Raw genomic sequence first — 23,500 nt, forward strand, 5'->3', positions numbered from 1 at the left:
TTGGAAGCCCATCTTCGCCGTATACAAAGAGTAAAAACCCAACATCGACATTGTAGACCCTTCATTGCAGACAATGGCCTGTGGCTCTGTCCTAGGCCATCTACACCACAGGAGTGCCTTTGCTTCTGGCCGAGGCCATCTTCACCACACCAGGGCCTGTGATTATGGCTGATGCCAACTACACCACACCAGGGCCTGTGCTGCTGGTTGAGGCCAACTACACCACACCAGGGCCTGTGGCTCTGGCTGTGGCCATCTTCACCACACCAGTGCCGTTGCTTCTGGCCGAGGCCATCTTCACCACACCAGGGTCTGTGCTGCTTGTTGAGGCCAACTACACCACACCAGGGCCTGTGGCTCTGGCTGTGGCCTTCTTCACCACACCAGGGCCTGTTATTATGGCTGAGGCCAAATACACCACAACAGGGCCTGTGCTGCTGGTTGAGGCCAACTACACCAGACTAGGGCCTTTGGCACTGGCTGAGGCCATCTGCACCACAACAGTGCTCTTCTTCTGGCCGAGGCAACTACACCACACCAGGGCCTGTGCTGCTTGTTGAGCCAAACTACACCACACCAGGGCCTGTGGCACTGGCTGTGGCCATGTACAACACAATAGTGCTATGCTTCTGGCCGAGGCGACTACACCACACCAGGGCCTGTGATTATGGCTAAGGCCAACTTCACCACACCAGGGCCTGTGCTGCTGGTTGAGGCCAACTACACCACAACAGGGCCTGTGCTGCTTGTTGAGGCCATCTTCACCACACCAGTGCCGTTGCTTCTGGCCGAGGCCATCTTCACCACACCAGGGCCTGTGCTGCTTGTTGAGCCCAAGTTCACCACACCAGGGCCTGTGCTGCATGTTGAGGCCAACTACACCACACCAGGGCCTGTGGCTCTGGCTGTGGCCATCTTCACCACACCAGGGCCTGTGATTATGGCTGAGGCCAAATACACCACAACAGGGCCTGTGCTGCTGGCTGAGGCCAACTACACCAGACTAGGGCCTGTGCTGCTTGTTGAGGCCATCTTCACCACACCAGTGCCGTTGCTTCTGGCCGAGGCCATCTTCACCACACCAGGGCCTGTGCTGCTTGTTGAGCCCAACTTCACCACACCAGGGCCTGTGCTGCATGTTGAGGCCAACTACACCACACCAGGGCCTGTGGCTCTGGCTGTGGCCATCTTCACCACACCAGGGCCTGTGATTATGGCTGAGGCCAAATACACCACAACAGGGCCTGTGCTGATGGCTGAGGCCAACTACACCAGACTAGGGCCTGTGGCACTGGCTGAGGCCATCTGCACCACAACAGTGCTCTTCTTCTGGCCGAGCCAACTACACCACACCAGGGCCTGTGCTGCTTGTTGAGCCCAACTACACCACACCAGGGCCTGTGGCACTGGCTGTGGCCATGTACAACACAATAGTGCTATGCTTCTGGCCGAGGCGACTACACCACACCAGGGCCTCTGCTTCTTGCTGAGACCACCTACACCACACCATGGCCTGTGCTGCTGGCTGAAGCCACCTTCACCACACCAAGGCCAGTGCTTCTGGCTGAGCCCACTACACCACACCAGGGCCTGTGGCTCTGGCTGTGGCCATCTTCACCACACCAGTGCCGTTGCTTCTGGCCGAGGCCATCTTCACCACACCAGGGTCTGTGCTGCTTGTTGAGGCCAACTACACCACACCAGGGCCTGTGGCTCTGGCTGTGGCCATCTTCACCACACCAGGGCCTGTGATTATGGCTGAGGCCAAATACACCACAACAGGGCCTGTGCTGCTGGTTGAGGCCAACTACACCAGACTAGGGCCTGTGGCACTGGCTGAGGCCATCTGCACCACACCAGTGCTCTGCTTCTGGCCGAGGCGACTACACCACACCATGGCCTGTGCTTCTTGTTGAGACCACGTACACCACACCATGGCTTGTGCTTCTGGCTGAGCCCACTACTCCACACCAGGTCCTGTGCTTCTTGCTGAGGCAACCTAAACCACAACAGGGCCTGTGCTGCTGTTTGAGGCCAACTACACCGCACCAGGGTCTTTTGGAAGGCCATCTTCGCCGTATACAAAGAGTAAAAACCCAACATCGACATTGTAGACCCTTCATTGCAGACAATGGCCTGTGGCTCTGTCCTAGGCCATCTACACCACAGGAGTGCCTTTGCTTCTGGCCGAGGCCATCTTCACCACACCAGGGCCTGTGATTATGGCTGAGGCCAACTACACCACACCAGGGCCTGTGCTGCTGGTTGAGGCCAACTACACCACACCAGGGCCTGTGGCTCTGGCTGTGGCCATCTTCACCACACCAGTGCTCTGCTTCTGGCCGAGACGACTACACCACACCAGGCCCTGTGCTGCTGGCTGAGGCCAAGTACACCACACCAGGGCCTGTGCTGCTGGTTGAGGCCAACTACACCACACCAGGCCTGTGCTTCTGGCCGAGGCAACTACACCACACCAGGGCCTGTGGCACTGGCTGTGGCCATGTACAACACAATAGTGCTATGCTTCTGGCCGAGGCGACTACACCACACCAGGGCCTGTGCTTCTTGCTGAGACCACCTTCACCACACCAAGGCCAGTGCTTCTGGCTGAGCCCACTACTCCACACCCGGTCCTGTGCTTCTTGCTGAGGCAACCTAAACCACAACAGGGCCTGTGCTGCTGTTTGAGGCCAACTACACCACACCAGGGTCTTTTGGAAGGCCATCTTCGCCGCATACAAAGAGTAAAAATCCAACATCGACATTGTAGACCCTTCATTGCAGACAATGGCCTGTGGCTCTGTCCTAGGCCAACTACACCACAGGAGTGCCTTTGCTTCTGGCCGAGGCCATCTTCACCACACCAGGGCCTGTGATTATGGCTGAGGCCAACTACACCACACCAGGGCCTGTGCTGCTGGTTGAGGCCAACTACACGACACCAGGGCCTGTGGCTCTGGCTGTGGCCATCTTCACCACACCAGTGCTCTGCTTCTGTTAGAGACGACTACACCACACCAGGCCCTGTGCTGCTGGCTGAGGCCAACTACACCACACCATGGCCTGTGAATATGGCCGAGGCGACTACACCACACCAGGGCCTGTGCTGCTGGTTGAGGCCAACTACACCACACCAGGGCCTGTGATTATTGCTGAGGCCAACTACACCACACCAGGGCCTTTGCTTCTGGCCGACTCCATCTTCACCACACCAGGGCCTGTGATTATGGCTGAGGCCAACTTCACCACACCAGGGCCTGTGCTGCTGGTTGAGGCCAACTACACCACACCAGGGCCTGTGGCTCTGGCTGTGGCCATCTTCACCACACCAGTGCTCTGCTTCTGGCCGAGACGACTACACCACACCAGGCCCTGTGCTGCTGGCTGAGGCCAACTACACCACACCAGGGCCTGTGATTATGGCTGAGGCCAACTACACCACACCAGGGCCTGTGCTGCTTGTTCAGGCCATCTTCACCACACCAGTGCCGTTGCTTCTGGCCGAGGCGATCTTCACCACACCAGGGCCTGTGCTGCTTGTTGCGCCCAACTTCACCACACCAGGGCCTGTGCTGCATGTTGAGGCCAACTGCACCACACCACGCCTGTGCTTCAGGCCGAGGCCAACTACCCCACACCAGGGCCTGTGCTGCTTGTTGAGCCCAACTACACCACACCAGGGCCTGTGGCACTGGCTGTGGCCATGTACAACACAATAGTGCTATGCTTCTGGCCGAGGCGACTACACCACACCAGGGGCTGTGCTTCTTGCTGAGACCACCTACACCACACCATGGCCTGTGCTGCTGGCTGAAGCCACCTTCACCACACCAAGGCCAGTGCTTCTGGCTTAGCCCACTACTCCACACCAGGTCCTGTGCTTCTTGCTGAGGCAACCTAAACCACAACAGGGCCTGTGCTGCTGTTTGAGGCCAACTACACCGCACAAGGGTCTTTTGGAAGGCCATCTTCGCCGTATGCAAAGAGTAAAAACCCATCATCGACATTGTAGACCCTTCATTGCAGACAATGGCCTGTGGCTCTGTCCTAGGCCATCTACACCACAGGAGTGCCTTTGCTTCTGGCCGAGGCCATCTTCACCACACCAGGGCCTGTGATTATGGCTGAGGCCAACTACACCACACCAGGGCCTGTGCTGCTGGTTGAGGCCAACTACACCACACCAGGGCCAGTGGCTCTGGCTGTGGCCATCTTCACCACACCAGTGCCGTTGCTTCTGGCCGAGACGACTACACCACACCAGGCCCTGTGCTGCTGGCTGAGGCCAACTACACCACACCAGGGCCTGTGATTATGGCCGAGGCGACTACACCACACCAGGGCCTGTGCTGCTGGTTGAGGCCAACTACACCACACCAGGCCTGTGCTGCTGGTTGAGGCCAACTACACCACACCAGGGCCTGTGATTATTGCTGAGGCCAACTACACCACACCAGGACCTGAGCTGCTGGTTGAGGCCAACTACCCCACACCAGGGCCTGTGCTGCTGGTTGAGGCCAACTACACCACACCAGGGCCTGTGATTATGGCTGATGCCAACTACACCACACCAGGGCCTGTGCTGCTGGTTGAGGCCAACTACACCACACCAGGGCCTGTGGCTCTGGCTGTGGCCATCTTCACCACACCAGTGCCGTTGCTTCTGGCCGAGGCCATCTTCACCACGCCAGGGTCTGTGCTGCTTGTTGAGGCCAACTACACCACACCAGGGCCTGTGGCTCTGGCTGTGGCCATCTTCACCACACCAGGGCCTGTGATTATGGCTGAGGCCAAATACACCACAACAGGGCCTGTGCTGCTGGTTGAGGCCAACTACACCACACCAGGGCCTGTGGCTCTGGCTGTGGCCATCTTCACCACACCAGTGCCGTCGCTTCTGGCCGAGGCCATCTTCACCACACCAGGGTCTGTGCTGCTTGTTGAGGCCAACTACACCACACCAGGGCCTGTGGCTCTTGCTGTGGCCATCTTCACCACACCAGGGCCTGAGCTGCTGGTTAAGGCCAACTACACCACACCAGGGCCTGTGCTGCTGGTTGAGGCCATCTTCACCACACCAGTGCCTTTGCTTCTGGCCGAGGCCATCTTCATCACAAAAGGGCCTGTGATTATGGCTGAGGCCAACTTCACCACACCAGGGCCTGTGCTGCTGGTTGAGGCCAACTACACCACACCAGGGCCTGTGCTGCTTGTTGAGGCCATCTTCACCACACCAGTGCCGTTGCTTCTGGCCGAGGCCATCTTCACCACACCAGGGCCTGTGCTGCTTGTTGAGCCCAACTTCACCACACCAGGGCCTGTGCTGCATGTTGAGGCCAACTACACCACACCAGGGCCTGTGGCTCTGGCTGTGGCCATCTTCACCACACCATGGCCTGTGATTATGGCTGAGGCCAAATACACCACAACAGGGCCTGTGCTGCTGGCTGAGGCCAACTACACCAGACTAGGGCCTGTGGCACTGGCTGAGGCCATCTGCACCACAACAGTGCTCTTCTTCTGGCCGAGGCAACTACACCACACCAGGGCCTGTGCTGCTTGTTGAGCCCAACTACACCACACCAGGGCCTGTGGCACTGGCTGTGGCCATGTACAACACAATAGTGCTATGCTTCTGGCCGAGGCGACTACACCACACCATGGCCTGTGCTTCTTGCTGAGACCACCTACACCACACCATGGCCTGTGCTGCTGGCTGAAGCCACCTTCACCACACCAAGGCCAGTGCTTCTGGCTGAGCCCACTACTCCACACCAGGTCCTGTGCTTCTTGCTGAGGCAAACTAAACCACAACAGGGCCTGTGCTGCTGTTTGAGGCCAACTACCCCGCACCAGGGTCTTTTGGAAGGCCATCTTCGCCGTATACAAAGAGTAAAAACCCAACATCGACATTGTAGACCCTTCATTGCAGACAATGGCCTGTGGCTCTGTCCTTGGCCATCTACACCACAGGAGTGCCTTTGCTTCTGGCCGAGGCCATCTTCACCACACCAGCGCCTGTGATTATGGCTGATGCCAACTACACCACACCAGGGCCTGTGCTGCTGGTTGAGGCCAACTACACCACACCAGGTCCTGTGGCTCTGGCTGTGGCCATCTTCACCACACCAGTGCTCTGCTTCTGGCCGAGACGACTACACCACACCAGGCCCTGTGCTGCTGGCTGAGGGCAACTACACCACACCATGGCCTGTGAATATGGCCGAGGCGACTACACCACACCAGGGCCTGTGCTGCTGGTTGAGGCCAACTACACCACACCAGGGCCTGTGATTATTGCTGAGGCGAACTACACCACACCAGGGCCTGAGCTGCTGGTTGAGGCCAACTACACCACACCAGGTCCTGTGCTGCTGGTTGAGGCCAACTACACCACACCAGGCCTGTGCTGCTGGTTGAGGCCATCGTCACCACACCAGTGCCTTTGCTTCTGGCCGAGGCCATCTTCATCACAAAAGGGCCTGTGATTATGGCTAAGCCCAACTTCACCACACCAGGGCACGTGCTGCTGGTTGAGGCCAACTACACCGCACCAGGGCCTTTTGGAATGCCATCTTCGCCGTATACATAGAGTAAAAAACCAACATCGACATTGTAGACCATTCATTGCAGACAATGGCCTGTGGCTCTGTACTAGGCCATCTACACCACAGGAGTGCCTTTGCTCCTGGCCAAGGCCATCTTCACCACACCAGGGCCTGTGATTATGGCTGAGGCCAACTTCACCACACCAGGGCCTGTGCTGCTGGTTGAGGCCAACTACACCACACCAGGGCCTGTGCTGCTTGTTGAGGCCATCTTCACCACACCAGTGCCGTTGCTTCTGGCCGAGGCCATCTTCACCACACCAGGGCCTGTGCTGCTTGTTGAGCCCAACTTCACCACACCAGGGCCTGTGGCTCTGGCTGTGGCCATCTTCACCACACCAGTGCCGTTGCTTCTGGCCGAGGCCATCTTCACCACACCAGGGTCTGTGCTGCTTGTTGAGGCCAACTACACCACACCAGGGCCTGTGGCTCTGGCTGTGGCCATCTTCACCACACCAGGGCCTGTGATTATGGCTGAGGCCAAATACACCACAACAGGGCCTGTACTGCTGGTTGAGGCCATCTTCACCACACCAGTGCCTTTGCTTCTGGCCGAGGCCATCTTCATCACAAAAGGGCCTGTGATTATGGCTGAGGCCAACTTCACCACACCAGGGCCTGTGCTGCTGGTTGAGGCCAACTACACCACACCAGGGCCTGTGCTGCTTGTTGAGGCCATCTTCACCACACCAGTGCCGTTGCTTCTGGCCGAGGCCATCTTCACCACACCAGGGCCTGTGCTGCTTGTTGAGCCCAACTTCACCACACCAGGGCCTGTGCTGCATGTTGAGGCCAACTACACCACACCAGGGCCTGTGGCTCTGGCTGTGGCCATCTTCACCACACCATGGCCTGTGATTATGGCTGAGGCCAAATACACCACAACAGGGCCTGTGCTGCTGGCTGAGGCCAACTACACCAGACTAGGGCCTGTGGCACTGGCTGAGGCCATCTGCACCACAACAGTGCTCTTCTTCTGGCCGAGGCAACTACACCACACCAGGGCCTGTGCTGCTTGTTGAGCCCAACTACACCACACCAGGGCCTGTGGCACTGGCTGTGGCCATGTACAACACAATAGTGCTATGCTTCTGGCCGAGGCGACTACACCACACCAGGGCCTCTGCTTCTTGCTGAGACCACCTACACCACACCATGGCCTGTGCTGCTGGCTGAAGCCACCTTCACCACACCAAGGCCAGTGTTTCTGGCTGAGCCCACTACTCCACACCAGGTCCTGTGCTTCTTGCTGAGGCAACCGAAACCACAACAGGGCCTGTGCTGCTGTTTGAGGCCAACTACACCGCACCAGGGTCTTTTGGAAGGCCATCTTCGCCGTATACAAAGAGTAAAAACCCAACATCGACATTGTAGACCCTTCATTGCAGACAATGGCCTGTGGCTCTGTCCTAGGCCATCTACACCACAGGAGTGCCTTTGCTTCTGGCCGAGGCCATCTTCACCACACCAGGGCCTGTGATTATGGCTGATGCCAACTACACCACACCAGGGCCTGTGCTGCTGGTTGAGGCCAACTACACCACACCAGGGCCTGTGGCTCTGGCTGTGGCCATCTTCACCACACCAGTGCCGTTGCTTCTGGCCGAGGCCATCTTCACCACACCAGGGTCTGTGCTGCTTGTTGAGGCCAACTACACCACACCAGGGCCTGTGGCTCTGGCTGTGGCCATCTTCACCACACCAGGGCCTGTGATTATGGCTGAGGCCAAATACACCACAACAGGGCCTGTGCTGCTGGTTGAGGCCAACTACACCAGACTAGGGCCTGTGGCACTGGCTGAGGCCATCTGCACCACAACAGTGCTCTTCTTCTGGCCGAGGCAACTACACCACACCAGGGCCTGTGCTGCTTGTTGAGCCCAACTACACCACACCAGGGCCTGTGGCACTGGCTGTGGCCATGTACAACACAATAGTGCTATGCTTCTGGCCGAGGCGACTACACCACACCAGGGCCTGTGATTATGGCTAAGGCCAACTTCACCACACCAGGGCCTGTGCTGCTGGCTGAAGCCACCTTCACCACACCAAGGCCAGTGCTTCTGGCTGAGCCCACTACTCCACACCAGGTCCTGTGCTTCTTGCTGAGGCAACCTAAACCACAACAGGGCCTGTGCTGCTGTTTGAGGCCAACTACACCGCACCAGGGTCTTTTGGAAGGCCATCTTCGCCGTATACAAAGAGTAAAAAACCCAACATCGACATTGTAGACCCTTCATTGCAGACAATGGCCTGTGGCTCTGTCCTAGGCCATCTACACCACAGGAGTGCCTTTGCTTCTGGCCGAGGCCATCTTCACCACACCAGGGCCTGTGATTATGGCTGATGCCAACTACACCACACCAGGGCCTGTGCTGCTGGTTGAGGCCAACTACACCACACCAGGGCCTGTGGCTCTGGCTGTGGCCATCTTCACCACACCAGTGCCGTTGCTTCTGGCCGAGGCCATCTTCACCACACCAGGGTCTGTGCTGCTTGTTGAGGCCAACTACACCACACCAGGGCCTGTGGCTCTGGCTGTGGCCATCTTCACCACACCAGGGCCTGTGATTATGGCTGAGGCCAAATACACCACAACAGGGTCTGTGCTGCTTGTTGAGGCCAACTACACCACACCAGGGCCTGTGGCTCTGGCTGTGGCCATCTTCACCACACCAGGGCCTGTGATTATGGCTGAGGCCAAATACACCACAACAGGGCCTGTGCTGCTGGTTGAGGCCAACTACACCACACCAGGGCCTGTGGCTCTGGCTGTGGCCATCTTCACCACACCAGTGCCGTCGCTTCTGGCCGAGGCCATCTTCACCACACCAGGGTCTGTGCTGCTTGTTGAGGCCAACTACACCACACCAGGGCCTGTGGCTCTGGCTGTGGCCATCTTCACCACACCAGGGCCTGTGATTATGGCTGAGGCCAAATACACCACAACAGGGCCTGTGCTGCTGGTTGAGGCCAACTACACCAGACTAGGGCCTGTGGCACTGGCTGAGGCCATCTGCACCACAACAGTGCTCTTCTTCTGGCCGAGGCAACTACACCACACCAGGGCCTGTGCTGCTTGTTGAGCCCAACTACACCACACCAGGGCCTGTGGCACTGGCTGTGGCCATGTACAACACAATAGTGCTATGCTTCTGGCCGAGGCGACTACACCACACCAGGGCCTGTGATTATGGCTAAGGCCAACTTCACCACACCAGGGCCTGTGCTGCTGGTTGAGGCCAACTACACCACACCAGGGCCTGTGCTGCTTGTTGAGGCCATCTTCACCACACCAGTGCCGTTGCTTCTGGCCGAGGCCATCTTCACCACACCAGGGCCTGTGCTGCTTGTTGAGCCCAACTTCACCACACCAGGGCCTGTGCTGCATGTTGAGGCCAACTACACCACACCAGGGCCTGTGGCTCTGGCTGTGGCCATCTTCACCACACCAGGGCCTGTGATTATAGCTGAGGCCAAATACACCACAACAGGGCCTGTGATTATGGCTGAGGCCAACTACACCACACCAGGGCCTGTGCTGCTTGTTGAGGCCATCTTCACCACACCAGTGCCGTTGCTTCTGGCCGAGGCCATCTTCACCACACCAGGGCCTGTGCTGCTTGTTGAGCCCAACTTCACCACACCAGGGCCTGTGCTGCATGTTGAGGCCAACTACACCACACCAGGGCCTGTGGCTCTGGCTGTGGCCATCTTCACCACACCAGGGCCTGTGATTATGGCTGAGGCCAAATACACCACAACAGGGCCTGTGCTGCTGGCTGAGGCCCACTACACCAGACTAGGGCCTGTGGCACTGGCTGAGGCCATCTGCACCACAACAGTGCTCTTCTTCTGGCCGAGCCAACTACCCCACACCAGGGCCTGTGCTGCTTGTTGAGCCCAACTACACCACACCAAGGCCCGTGGCACTGGCTGTGGCCATGTACAACACAATAGTGCTATGCTTCTGGCCGAGGCGACTACACCACACCAGGGCCTCTGCTTCTTGCTGAGACCACCTACACCACACCATGGCCTGTGCTGCTGGCTGAAGCCACCTTCACCACACCAAGGCCAGTGCTTCTGGCTGAGCCCACTACTCCACACCAGGTCCTGTGCTTCTTGCTGAGGCAACCTAAACCACAACAGGGCCTGTGCTGCTGTTTGAGGCCAACTACACCGCACCAGGGTCTTTTGGAAGCCCATCTTCGCCGTATACAAAGAGTAAAAACCCAACATCGACATTGTAGACCCTTCATTGCAGACAATGGCCTGTGGCTCTGTCCTAGGCCATCTACACCACAGGAGTGCCTTTGCTTCTGGCCGAGGCCATCTTCACCACACCAGGGCCTGTGATTATGGCTGATGCCAACTACACCACACCAGGGCCTGTGCTGCTGGTTGAGGCCAACTACACCACACCAGGGCCTGTGGCTCTGGCTGTGGCCATCTTCACCACACCAGTGCCGTTGCTTCTGGCCGAGGCCATCTTCACCACACCAGGGTCTGTGCTGCTTGTTGAGGCCAACTACACCACACCAGGGCCTGTGGCTCTGGCTGTGGCCTTCTTCACCACACCAGGGCCTGTGATTATGGCTGAGGCCAAATACACCACAACAGGGCCTGTGCTGCTGGTTGAGGCCAACTACACCAGACTAGGGCCTTTGGCACTGGCTGAGGCCATCTGCACCACAACAGTGCTCTTCTTCTGGCCGAGGCAACTACACCACACCAGGGCCTGTGCTGCTTGTTGAGCCAAACTACACCACACCAGGGCCTGTGGCACTGGCTGTGGCCATGTACAACACAATAGTGCTATGCTTCTGGCCGAGGCGACTACACCACACCAGGGCCTGTGATTATGGCTAAGGCCAACTTCACCACACCAGGGCCTGTGTTGCTGGTTGAGGCCAACTACACCACACCAGGGCCTGTGCTGCTTGTTGAGGCCACCTTCACCACACCAGTGCCGTTGCTTCTGGCCGAGGCCATCTTCACCACACCAGGGCCTGTGCTGCTTGTTGAGCCCAAGTTCACCACACCAGGGCCTGTGCTGCATGTTGAGGCCAACTACACCACACCAGGGCCTGTGGCTCTGGCTGTGGCCATCTTCACCACACCAGGGCCTGTGATTATGGCTGAGGCCAAATACACCACAACAGGGCCTGTGCTGCTGGCTGAGGCCAACTACACCACACCAGGGCCTGTGCTGCTTGTTGAGGCCATCTTCACCACACCAGTGCCGTTGCTTCTGGCCGAGGCCATCTTCACCACACCAGGGCCTGTGCTGCTTGTTGAGCCCAACTTCACCACACCAGGGCCTGTGCTGCATGTTGAGGCCAACTACACCACACCAGGGCCTGTGGCTCTGGCTGTGGCCATCTTCACCACACCAGGGCCTGTGATTATGGCTGAGGCCAAATACACCACAACAGGGCCTGTGCTGATGGCTGAGGCCAACTACACCAGACTAAGGCCTGTGGCACTGGCTGAGGCCATCTGCACCACAACAGTGCTCTTCTTCTGGCCGAGCCAACTACACCACACCAGGGCCTGTGCTGCTTGTTGAGCCCAACTACACCACACCAGGGCCTGTGGCACTGGCTGTGGCCATGTACAACACAATAGTGCTATGCTTCTGGCCGAGGCGACTACACCACACCAGGGCCTCTGCTTCTTGCTGAGACCACCTACACCACACCATGGCCTGTGCTGCTGGCTGAAGCCACCTTCACCACACCAAGGCCAGTGCTTCTGGCTGAGCCCACTACACCACACCAGGGCCTGTGGCTCTGGCTGTGGCCATCTTCACCACACCAGTGCCGTTGCTTCTGGCCGAGGCCATCTTCACCACACCAGGGTCTGTGCTGCTTGTTGAGGCCAACTACACCACACCAGGGCCTGTGGCTCTGGCTGTGGCCATCTTCACCACACCAGGGCCTGTGATTATGGCTGAGGCCAAATACACCACAACAGGGCCTGTGCTGCTGGTTGAGGCCAACTACACCAGACTAGGGCCTGTGGCACTGGCTGAGGCCATCTGCACCACACCAGTGCTCTGCTTCTGGCCGAGGCGACTACACCACACCATGGCCTGTGCTTCTTATTGAGACCACGTACACCACACCATGGCTTGTGCTTCTGGCTGAGCCCACTACTCCACACCAGGTCCTGTGCTTCTTGCTGAGGCAACCTAAACCACAACAGGGCCTGTGCTGCTGTTTGAGGCCAACTACACCGCACCAGGGTCTTTTGGAAGGCCATCTTCGCCGTATACAAAGAGTAAAAACCCAACATCGACATTGTAGACCCTTCATTGCAGACAATGGCCTGTGGCTCTGTCCTAGGCCATCTACACCACAGGAGTGCCTTTGCTTCTGGCCGAGGCCATCTTCACCACACCAGGGCCTGTGATTATGGCTGAGGCCAACTACACCACACCAGGGCCTGTGCTGCTGGTTGAGGCCAACTACACCACACCAGGGCCTGTGGCTCTGGCTGTGGCCATCTTCACCACACCAGTGCTCTGCTTCTGGCCGAGATGACTACACCACACCAGGCCCTGTGCTGCTGGCTGAGGCCAAGTACACCACACCAGGGCCTGTGCTGCTGGTTGAGGCCAACTACACCACACCAGGCCTGTGCTTCTTGCCAAGGCAACTACACCACACCAGGGCTTGTGGCACTGGCTGTGGCCATGTACAACACAATAGTGCTATGCTTCTGGCCGAGGCGACTACACCACACCAGGGCCTGTGCTTCTTGCTGAGACCACCTTCACCACACCAAGGCCAGTGCTTCTGGCTGAGCCCACTACTCCACACCCGGTCCTGTGCTTCTTGCTGAGGCAACCTAAACCACAACAGGGCCTGTGCTGCTGTTTGAGGCCAACTACACCACACCAGGGTCTTTTGGAAGGCCATCTTCGCCGCATACAAAGAGTAAAAATCCAACATCGACATTGTAGACCCTTCATTGCAGACAATGGCCTGTGGCTCTGTCCTAGGCCAACTACACCACAGGAGTGCCTTTGCTTCTGGCCGAGGCCATCTTCACCACACCAGGGCCTGTGATTATGGCTGAGGCCAACTACACCACACCAGGGCCTGTGCTGCTGGTTGAGGCCAACTACACCACACCAGGGCCTGTGGCTCTGGCTGTGGCCATCTTCACCACACCAGTGCTCTGCTTCTGTTAGAGACGACTACACCACACCAGGCCCTGTGCTGCTGGCTGAGGCCAACTACACCACACCATGGCCTGTGAATATGGCCGAGGCGACTACACCACACCAGGGCCTGTGCTGCTGGTTGAGGCCAACTACACCACACCAGGGCCTGTGATTATTGCTGAGGCCAACTACACCACACCAGGGCCTTTGCTTCTGGCCGACTCCATCTTCACCACACCAGGGCCTGTGATTATGGCTGAGGCCAACTTCACCACACCAGGGCCTGTGCTGCTGGTTGAGGCCAACTACACCACACCAGGGCCTGTGGCTCTGGCTGTGGCCATCTTCACCACACCAGTGCTCTGCTTCTGGCCGAGACGACTACACCACACCAGGCCCTGTGCTGCTGGCTGAGGCCAACTACACCACACCAGGGCCTGTGATTATGGCTGAGGCCAACTACACCACACCAGGGCCTGTGCTTCTTGCTGAGGCAACCTAAACCACAACAGGGCCTGTGCTGCTGTTTGAGGCCAACTACACCGCACCAGGGTCTTTTGGAAGGCCATCTTCGCCTTATACAAAGAGTAAAAACCCAACATCGACATTGTAGACCCTTCATTGCAGACAATGGCCTGTGGCTCTGTCCTAGGCCATCTACACCACAGGAGTGCCTTTGCTTATGGCCGAGGCCATCTTCACCACACCAGGGCCTGTGATTATGGCTGAGGCCAACTACACCACACCAGGGCCTGTGCTGCTGGTTGAGGCCAACTACACCACACCAGGGCCTGTGGCTCTGGCTGTGGCCATCTTCACCACACCAGTGCTCTACTTCTGGCCGAGACGACTACACCACACCAGGCCCTGTGCTGCTGGCTGAGGCCAACTACACCACACCAGGGCCTGTGCTGCTGGTTGAGGCCAACTCCACCACACCAGGCCTGTGCTTCTGGCCGAGGCAACTACACCACACCAGGGCCTGTGCTGCTTGTTGGGCCCAACTACACCACACCAGGGCCTGTGGCACTGGCTGTGGCCATGTACAACACAATAGTGCTATGCTTCTGGCCGAGGCGACTACACCACACCAGGGCCTGTGCTTCTTGCTGAGACCACCTACACCACACCATGGCCTGTGCTGCTGGCTGAAGCCACCTTCACCACACCAAGGCCATTGCTTCTGGCTGAGCCCACTACTCCACACCCGGTCCTGTGCTTCTTGCTGAGGCAACCTAAACCACAACAGGGCCTGTGCTGCTGTTTGAGGCCAACTACACCGCACCAGGGTCTTTTGGAAGGCCATCGTCGCCGTATACAAAGAGTAAAAACCCAACATCGACATTGTAGACCCTTCATTGCAGACAATGGCCTGTGACTCTGTCCTCGGCCATCTACACCACAGGAGTGCCTTTGCTCCTGGCCAAGGCCATCTTCACCACACCAGGGCCTGTGATTATGGCTGAGGCCAACTTCACCACACCAGGGCCTGTGCTGCTGGGTGAGGCCAACTACACCACACCAGGGCCTGTGCTGCTTGTTCAGGCCATCTTCACCACACCAGTGCCGTTGCTTCTGGCCGAGGCGATCTTCACCACACCAGGGCCTGTGCTGCTTGTTGCGCCCAACTTCACCACACCAGGGCCTGTGCTGCATGTTGAGGCCAACTGCACCACACCACGCCTGTGCTTCAGGCCGAGGCCAACTACCCCACACCAGGGCCTGTGCTGCTTGTTGAGCCCAACTACACCACACCAGGGCCTGTTGCACTGGCTGTGGCCATGTACAACACAATAGTGCTATGCTTCTGGCCGAGGCGACTACACCACACCAGGGGCTGTGCTTCTTGCTGAGACCACCTACACCACACCATGGCCTGTGCTGCTGGCTGAAGCCACCTTCACCACACCAAGGCCAGTGCTTCTGGCTTAGCCCACTACTCCACACCAGGTCCTGTGCTTCTTGCTGAGGCAACCTAAACCACAACAGGGCCTGTGCTGCTGTTTGAGGCCAACTACACCGCACAAGGGTCTTTTGGAAGGCCATCTTCGCCGTATACAAAGAGTAAAAACCCATCATCGACATTGTAGACCCTTCATTGCAGACAATGGCCTGTGGCTCTGTCCTAGGCCATCTACACCACAGGAGTGCCTTTGCTTCTGGCCGAGGCCATCTTCACCACACCAGGGCCTGTGATTATGGCTGAGGCCAACTACACCACACCAGGGCCTGTGCTGCTGGTTGAGGCCAACTACACCACACCAGGGCCAGTGGCTCTGGCTGTGGCCATCTTCACCACACCAGTGCCGTTGCTTCTGGCCGAGACGACTACACCACACCAGGCCCTGTGCTGCTGGCTGAGGCCAACTACACCACACCAGGGCCTGTGATTATGGCCGAGGCGACTACACCACACCAGGGCCTGTGCTGCTGGTTGAGGCCAACTACACCACACCAGGCCTGTGCTGCTGGTTGAGGCCAACTACACCACACCAGGGCCTGTGATTATTGCTGAGGCCAACTACACCACACCAGGACCTGAGCTGCTTTTGAGGCCAACTACCCCACACCAGGGCCTGTGCTGCTGGTTGAGGCCAACTACACCACACCAGGGCCTGTGCGGCTGGTTGAGGCCATCTTCACCACACCAGTGCCTTTGCTTCTGGCCGAGGCCATCTTCACCACACCAGGGCCTGTGATTATGGCTGAGGCCAACTACACCACACCAGGGCCTGTGGCTCTGGCTGTGGCCATCTTCACCACACCAGTGCTCTGCTTCTGGCCGAGACGACTACACCACACCAGGCCCTGTGCTGCTGGCTGAGGCCAACTACTCCACACCAGGGCCTGTGCTGCTGGTTGAGGCCAACTACACCACACCAGGCCTGTGCTTCAGGCCGAGGCCAACTACCCCACACCAGGGCCTGTGCTGCTTGTTGAGCCCAACTACACCACACCAGGGCCTGTGGCACTGGCTGTGGCCATGTACAACACAATAGTGCTATGCTTCTGGCCGAGGCGACTACACCACACCAGGGCCTGTGCTTCTTGCTGAGACCACCTACACCACACCATGGCCTGTGCTGCTGGCTGAAGCCACCTTCACCACACCAAGGCCATTGCTTCTGGCTGAGCCCACTACTCCACACCAGGTCCTGTGCTTCTTGCTGAGGCAACCTAAACCACAACAGGGCCTGTGCTGCTGTTTGAGGCCAACTACACCGCACCAGGGTCTTTTGGAAGGCCATCTTCGCCGTATACAAAGAGTAAAAACCCAACATCGACATTGTAGACCCTTCATTGCAGACAATGGCCTGTGGCTCTGTCCTAGGCCATCTACACCACAGGAGTGCCTTTGCTTCTGGCCGAGGCCATCTTCACCACACCAGGGCCTGTGATTATGGCTGAGGCCAACTACACCACACCAGGGCCTGTGCTGCTGGTTGAGGCCAACTACACCACACCAGGGCCAGTGGCTCTGGCTGTGGCCATCTTCACCACACCAGTGCCGTTGCTTCTGGCCGAGACGACTACACCACACCAGGCCCTGTGCTGCTGGCTGAGGCCAACTACACCACACCAGGGCCTGTGATTATGGCCGAGGCGACTACACCACACCAGGGCCTGTGCTGCTGGTTGAGGCCAACTACACCACACCAGGCCTGTGCTGCTGGTTGAGGCCAACTACTCCACACCAGGGCCTGTGATTATGGCTGAGGCCAACTACACCACACCAGGACCTGAGCTGCTGGCTGAGCCCACTACTCCACACCAGGTCCTGTGCTTCTCGCTGAGGCAACCTACACCACAACAGGGCCTGTGGCTCTGGCTGTGGCCATCTTCACCACACCAGTGCTCTGCTTCCGGCCGAGACGACTACACCACACCAGGCCCTGTGCTGCTGGCTAAGGCCAACTACACCACACCATGGCCTGTGATTATGGCTGAGGCCAACTACACCACACCAGGGCCTGTGCTGCTGGTTGAGGCCAACTACACCACACCAGGCCTGTGATTATTGCTGAGGCCAACTACCCCACACCAGGGCCTGTGCTGCTTGTTGAGCCCAACTACACCACACCAGGCCTGTGCTGCTGGTTGAGGCCAACTACACCACACCAGGGCCTGTGCTGCTGGTTGAGGCCAACTACACCACACCAGGGCCTGTGCGGCTGGTTGAGGCCATCTTCACCACAGCAGTGCCTTTGCTTCTGGCCGAGGCCATCTTCACCACACCAGGGGCTGCGATTATGGCCGAGGCGACTACACCACACCAGGGCCTGTGCTGCTGGTTGAGGCCAACTACACCACACCAGGCCTGTGTTGCTGGTTGAGGCCAACTACACCACACCAGGGCCTGTGATTATTGCTGAGGCCAACTACACCACACCAGGACCTGAGCTGCTGGTTGAGGCCAACTACAACACACCAGGGCCTGTGCTGCTGGTTGAGGACAACTACACCACACCAGGGCCTGTGCGGCTGGTTGAGGCCATCTTCACCACAGCAGTGCCTTTGCTTCTGGCCGAGGCCAACTTCACCACACCAGGGCCTGTGCTGCTGGTTGAGGCCAACTACACCGCACCAGGGCCTCTTGGAATGCCATCTTCGCCGTATACAAGGAGTAAAAACCCAACATCGACACTGTAGACCATTCATTGCAGACAATGGCCTGTGGCTCTGTCCTAGGCCATCTACACCACAGGAGTGCCTTTGCTCCTGGCCAAGGCCATCTTCACCACACCAGGGCCTGTGATTATGGCTGAGGCCAACTTCACCACACCAGGGCCTGTGCTGCTGGTTGAGGCCAACTACACCACACCAGGGCCTGTGCTGCTTGTTGAGGCCATCTTCACCACACCAGTGCCGTTGCTTCGGGCCGAGGCCATCTTCACCACACCAGGGCCCGTGGCACTGGTTGTGGCCATGTACAACACAATAGTGCTATGCTTCTGGCCGAGGCGACTACACCACACCAGGGCCTGTGCTTCTTGCTGAGACCACCTACACCACACCATGGCTTGTGCTTCTGGCTGAGCCCACTACTCCACACCAGGTCCTGTGCTTCTTGCTGGGGCAACCTGAACCACAACAGGGCCTGTGCTGCTGTTTGAGGCCAACTACACCACACCAGGGCCTGTGCTGCTGGGTGAGGCCAACTACACCACACCAGGGCCTGTGGCTCTGGCTGTGGCCATCTTCACCACACCAGTGCTCTGCTTCTGGCCGAGACGACTACACCACACCAGGCCCTGTGCTGCTGGCTGAGGCCAACTACACCACACCATGGCCTGTGATTATGGCTGAGGCCAACTACACCACACCAGGGCCTGTGCTGTTGGTTGAGGCCAACTACACCACACCAGGCCTGTGCTTCAGGCTGAGGCCAACTACCCCACACCAGGGCCTGTGCTGCTTGTTGAGCCCAACTACACCACACCAGGCCTGTGCTGCTGGTTGAGGCCAACTACACCACACCAGGGCCTGTGATTATTGCTGAGGCCAACTAGACCACACCAGGACCTGAGCTCCTGGTTGAGGCCAACTACACCACACCAGGGCCTGTGCTGCTAGTTGAGGCCAACTACACCACACCAGGGCCTGTGCGGCTGGTTGAGGCCATCTTCACCACACCAGTGCCTTTGCTTCTGGCCGAGGCCATCTTCACCACAGCAGGGCCTGCGATTATGGCCGAGGCGACTACACCACACCAGGGCCTGTGTTGCTGGTTGAGGCCAGCTACACCACACCAGGCCTGTGTTGCTGGTTGAGGCCAACTACACCACACCAGGGCCTGTGATTATTGCTGAGGCCAACTACACCACACCAGGACCTGAGCTGCTGGTTGAGGCCAACTACACCACACCAAGGCCCGTGGCACTGGCTGTGGCCATGTACAACACAATAGTGCTATGCTTCTGGCCGAGGCGACTACACCACACCAGGGCCTGTGTTTCTTGCCGAGACCACCTACACCACACCATGGCTTGTGCTTCTGGCTGAGCCCACTACTCCACACCAGGTCCTGTGCTTCTTGCTGAGGCAACCTAAACCACAACAGTGCCTGTGCTGCTGTTTGAGGCCATCTACACCACACCAGGGCCTGTGCTGCTGGTTGAGGCCAACTACACCACACCAGGGCCTGTGCGGCTGGTTGAGGCCATCTTCACCACACCAGTGCCTTTGCTTCTGGCCGAGGCCATCTTCACCACACCAGGGGCTGCGATTATGGCCGAGGCGACTTCACCACACCAGGGCCTGTGCTGCTGGTTGAGGCCAACTACACCACACCAGGCCTCTGTTGGTGGTTGAGGCCAACTACACCACACCAGGGCCTGTGATTATTGCTGAAGCCAACTACACCACACCAGGACCTGAGCTGCTGGTTGAGGCCAACTACACCACACCAGGGCCTGTGATTATTGCTGAAGCCAACTACACCACACCAGGACCTGAGCTGCTGGTTGAGGCCAACTACACCACACCAGGGCCTGTGCTGCTGGTTGAGGCCAACTACACCACACCAGGGCCTGTGCTGCTGGTTGAGGCCAACTACACCGCACCAGGGCCTTTTGGAATGCCATCTTCGCCGTATACAAAGAGTAAAAATCCAACATCGACATTGTAGACCATTCATTGCAGACAATGGCCTGTGGCTCTGTCCTAGGCCATTTACACCACAGGAGTGCCTTTGCTCCTGGCCAAGGCCATCTTCACCACACCAGGGCCTGTGATTATGGCTGAGGCCAACTTCACCACACCAGGGCCTGTGCTGCTGGTTGAGGCCAACTACACCACACCAGGGCCTGTGCTGCTTGTTGAGGCCATTTTCACCACACCAGTGCTGTTGCTTCTGGCCGAGGCCATCTTCACCACACCAGGGCCTGTGCTGCTTGTTGCGCCCAACTTCACCACACCAGGGCCTGTGCTGCATGTTGAGGCCAAGTACACCACACCAGGGCCTGTGGCTCTGGCTGTGGCCATCTTCACCACACCAGGGCCTGTGATTATGGCTGAGGCCAAATACACCACAACAGGGCCTGTGCTGCTGGTTGAGGCCAACTACACCAGACTAGGGCCTGTGGCACTGGCTGAGGCCATCTGCACCACAACAGTGCTCTTCTTCTGGCCGAGGCAACTACACCACACCAGGGCCTGTGCTGCTTGTTGAGCCCAACTACACCACACCAGGGCCTGTGGCACTGGCTGTGGCCATGTACAACACAATAGTGCTATGCTTCTGGCCGAGGCGACTACACCACACCAGGGCCTGTGATTATGGCTAAGGCCAACTTCACCACACCAGGGCCTGTGCTGCTGGTTGAGGCCAACTACACCACACCAGGGCCTGTGGCTCTGCCTGTGGCCATCTTCACCACACCAGTGTCGTTGCTTCTGGCCGAGGCCATCTTCACCACACCAGGGTCTGTGCTGCTTGTTGAGGCCAACTACACCACACCAGGGCCTGTGGCTCTGGCTGTGGCCATCTTCACCACACCAGGGCCTGTGATTATGGCTGAGGCCAAATACACCACAACAGGGTCTGTGCTGCTTGTTGAGGCCAACTACACCACACCAGGGCCTGTGGCTCTGGCTGTGGCCATCTTCACCACACCAGGGCCTGTGATTATGGCTGAGGCCAAATAAACCACAACAGGGCCTGTGCTGCTGGTTGAGGCCAACTACACCACACCAGGGCCTGTGGCTCTGGCTGTGGCCATCTTCACCACACCAGTGCCGTCGCTTCTGGCCGAGGTCATCTTCACCACACCAGGGTCTGTGCTGCTTGTTGAGGCCAACTACACCACACCAGGGCCTGTGGCTCTGGCTGTGGCCATCTTCACCACACCAGGGCCTGTGATTATGGCTGAGGCCAAATACACCACAACAGGGCCTGTGCTGCTGGTTGAGGCCAACTACACCAGACTAGGGCCTGTGGCACTGGCTGAGGCCATCTGCACCACAACAGTGCTCTTCTTCTGGCCGAGGCAACTACACCACACCAGGGCCTGTGCTGCTTGTTGAGCCCAACTACACCACACCAGGGCCTGTGGCACTGGCTGTGGCCATGTACAACACAATAGTGCTATGCTTCTGGCCGAGGCGACTACACCACACCAGGGCCTGTGATTATGGCTAAGGCCAACTTCACCACACCAGGGCCTGTGCTGCTGGTTGAGGCCAACTACACCACACCAGGGCCTGTGCTGCTTGTTGAGGCCATCTTCACCACACCAGTGCCGTTGCTTCTGGCCGAGGCCATCTTCACCACACCAGGGCCTGTGCTGCTTGTTGAGCCCAACTTCACCACACCAGGGCCTGTGCTGCATGTTGAGGCCAACTACACCACACCAGGGCCTGGGGCTCTGGCTGTGGCCATCTTCACCACACCAGGGCCTGTGATTATAGCTGAGGCCAAATACACCACAACAGGGCCTGTGATTATGGCTGAGGCCAACTACACCACACCAGGGCCTGTGCTGCTTGTTGAGGCCATCTTCACCACACCAGTGCCGTTGCTTCTGGCCGAGGCCATCTTCACCACACCAGGGCCTGTGCTGCTTGTTGAGCCCAACTTCACCACACCAGGGCCTGTGCTGCATGTTGAGGCCAACTACACCACACCAGGGCCTGTGGCTCTGGCTGTGGCCATCTTCACCACACCAGGGCCTGTGATTATGGCTGAGGCCAAATACACCACAACAGGGCCTGTGCTGCTGGCTGAGGCCAACTACACCAGACTAGGGCCTGTGGCACTGGCTGAGGCCATCTGCACCACAACAGTGCTCTTCTTCTGGCCGAGCCAACTACACCACACCAGGGCCTGTGCTGCTTGTTGAGCCCAACTACACCACACCAAGGCCCGTGGCACTGGCTGTGGCCATGTACAACACAATAGTGCTATGCTTCTGGCCGAGGCGACTACACCACACCAGGGCCTCTGCTTCTTGCTGAGACCACCTACACCACACCATGGCCTGTGCTGCTGGCTGAAGCCACCTTCACCACACCAAGGCCAGTGCTTCTGGCTGAGCCCACTACTCCACACCAGGTCCTGTGCTTCTTGCTGAGGCAACCTAAACCACAACAGGGCCTGTGCTGCTGTTTGAGGCCAACTACACCGCACCAGGGTCTTTTGGAAGCCCATCTTCGCCGTATACAAAGAGTAAAAACCCAACATCGACATTGTAGACCCTTCATTGCAGACAATGGCCTGTGGCTCTGTCCTAGGCCATCTACACCACAGGAGTGCCTTTGCTTCTGGCTGAGGCCATCTTCACCACACCAGGGCCTGTGATAATGGCTGATGCCAACTACACCACACCAGGGCCTGTGCTGCTGGTTGAGGCCAACTACACCACACCAGGGCCTGTGGCTCTGGCTGTGGCCATCTTCACCACACCAGTGCCGTTGCTTCTGGCCGAGGCCATCTTCACCACACCAGGGTCTGTGCTGCTTGTTGAGGCCAACTACACCACACCAGGGCCTGTGGCTCTGGCTGTGGCCTTCTTCACCACACCAGGGCCTGTGATTATGGCTGAGGCCAAATACACCACAACAGGGCCTGTGCTGCTGGTTGAGGCCAACTACACCAGACTAGGGCCTTTGGCACTGGCTGAGGCCATCTGCACCACAACAGTGCTCTTCTTCTGGCCGAGGCAACTACACCACACCAGGGCCTGTGCTGCTTGTTGAGCCAAACTACACCACACCA

Source organism: Pelmatolapia mariae, linkage group LG7 (assembly GCF_036321145.2).
Source record: "Pelmatolapia mariae isolate MD_Pm_ZW linkage group LG7, Pm_UMD_F_2, whole genome shotgun sequence".
Taxonomy (NCBI): domain Eukaryota; kingdom Metazoa; phylum Chordata; class Actinopteri; order Cichliformes; family Cichlidae; genus Pelmatolapia; species Pelmatolapia mariae.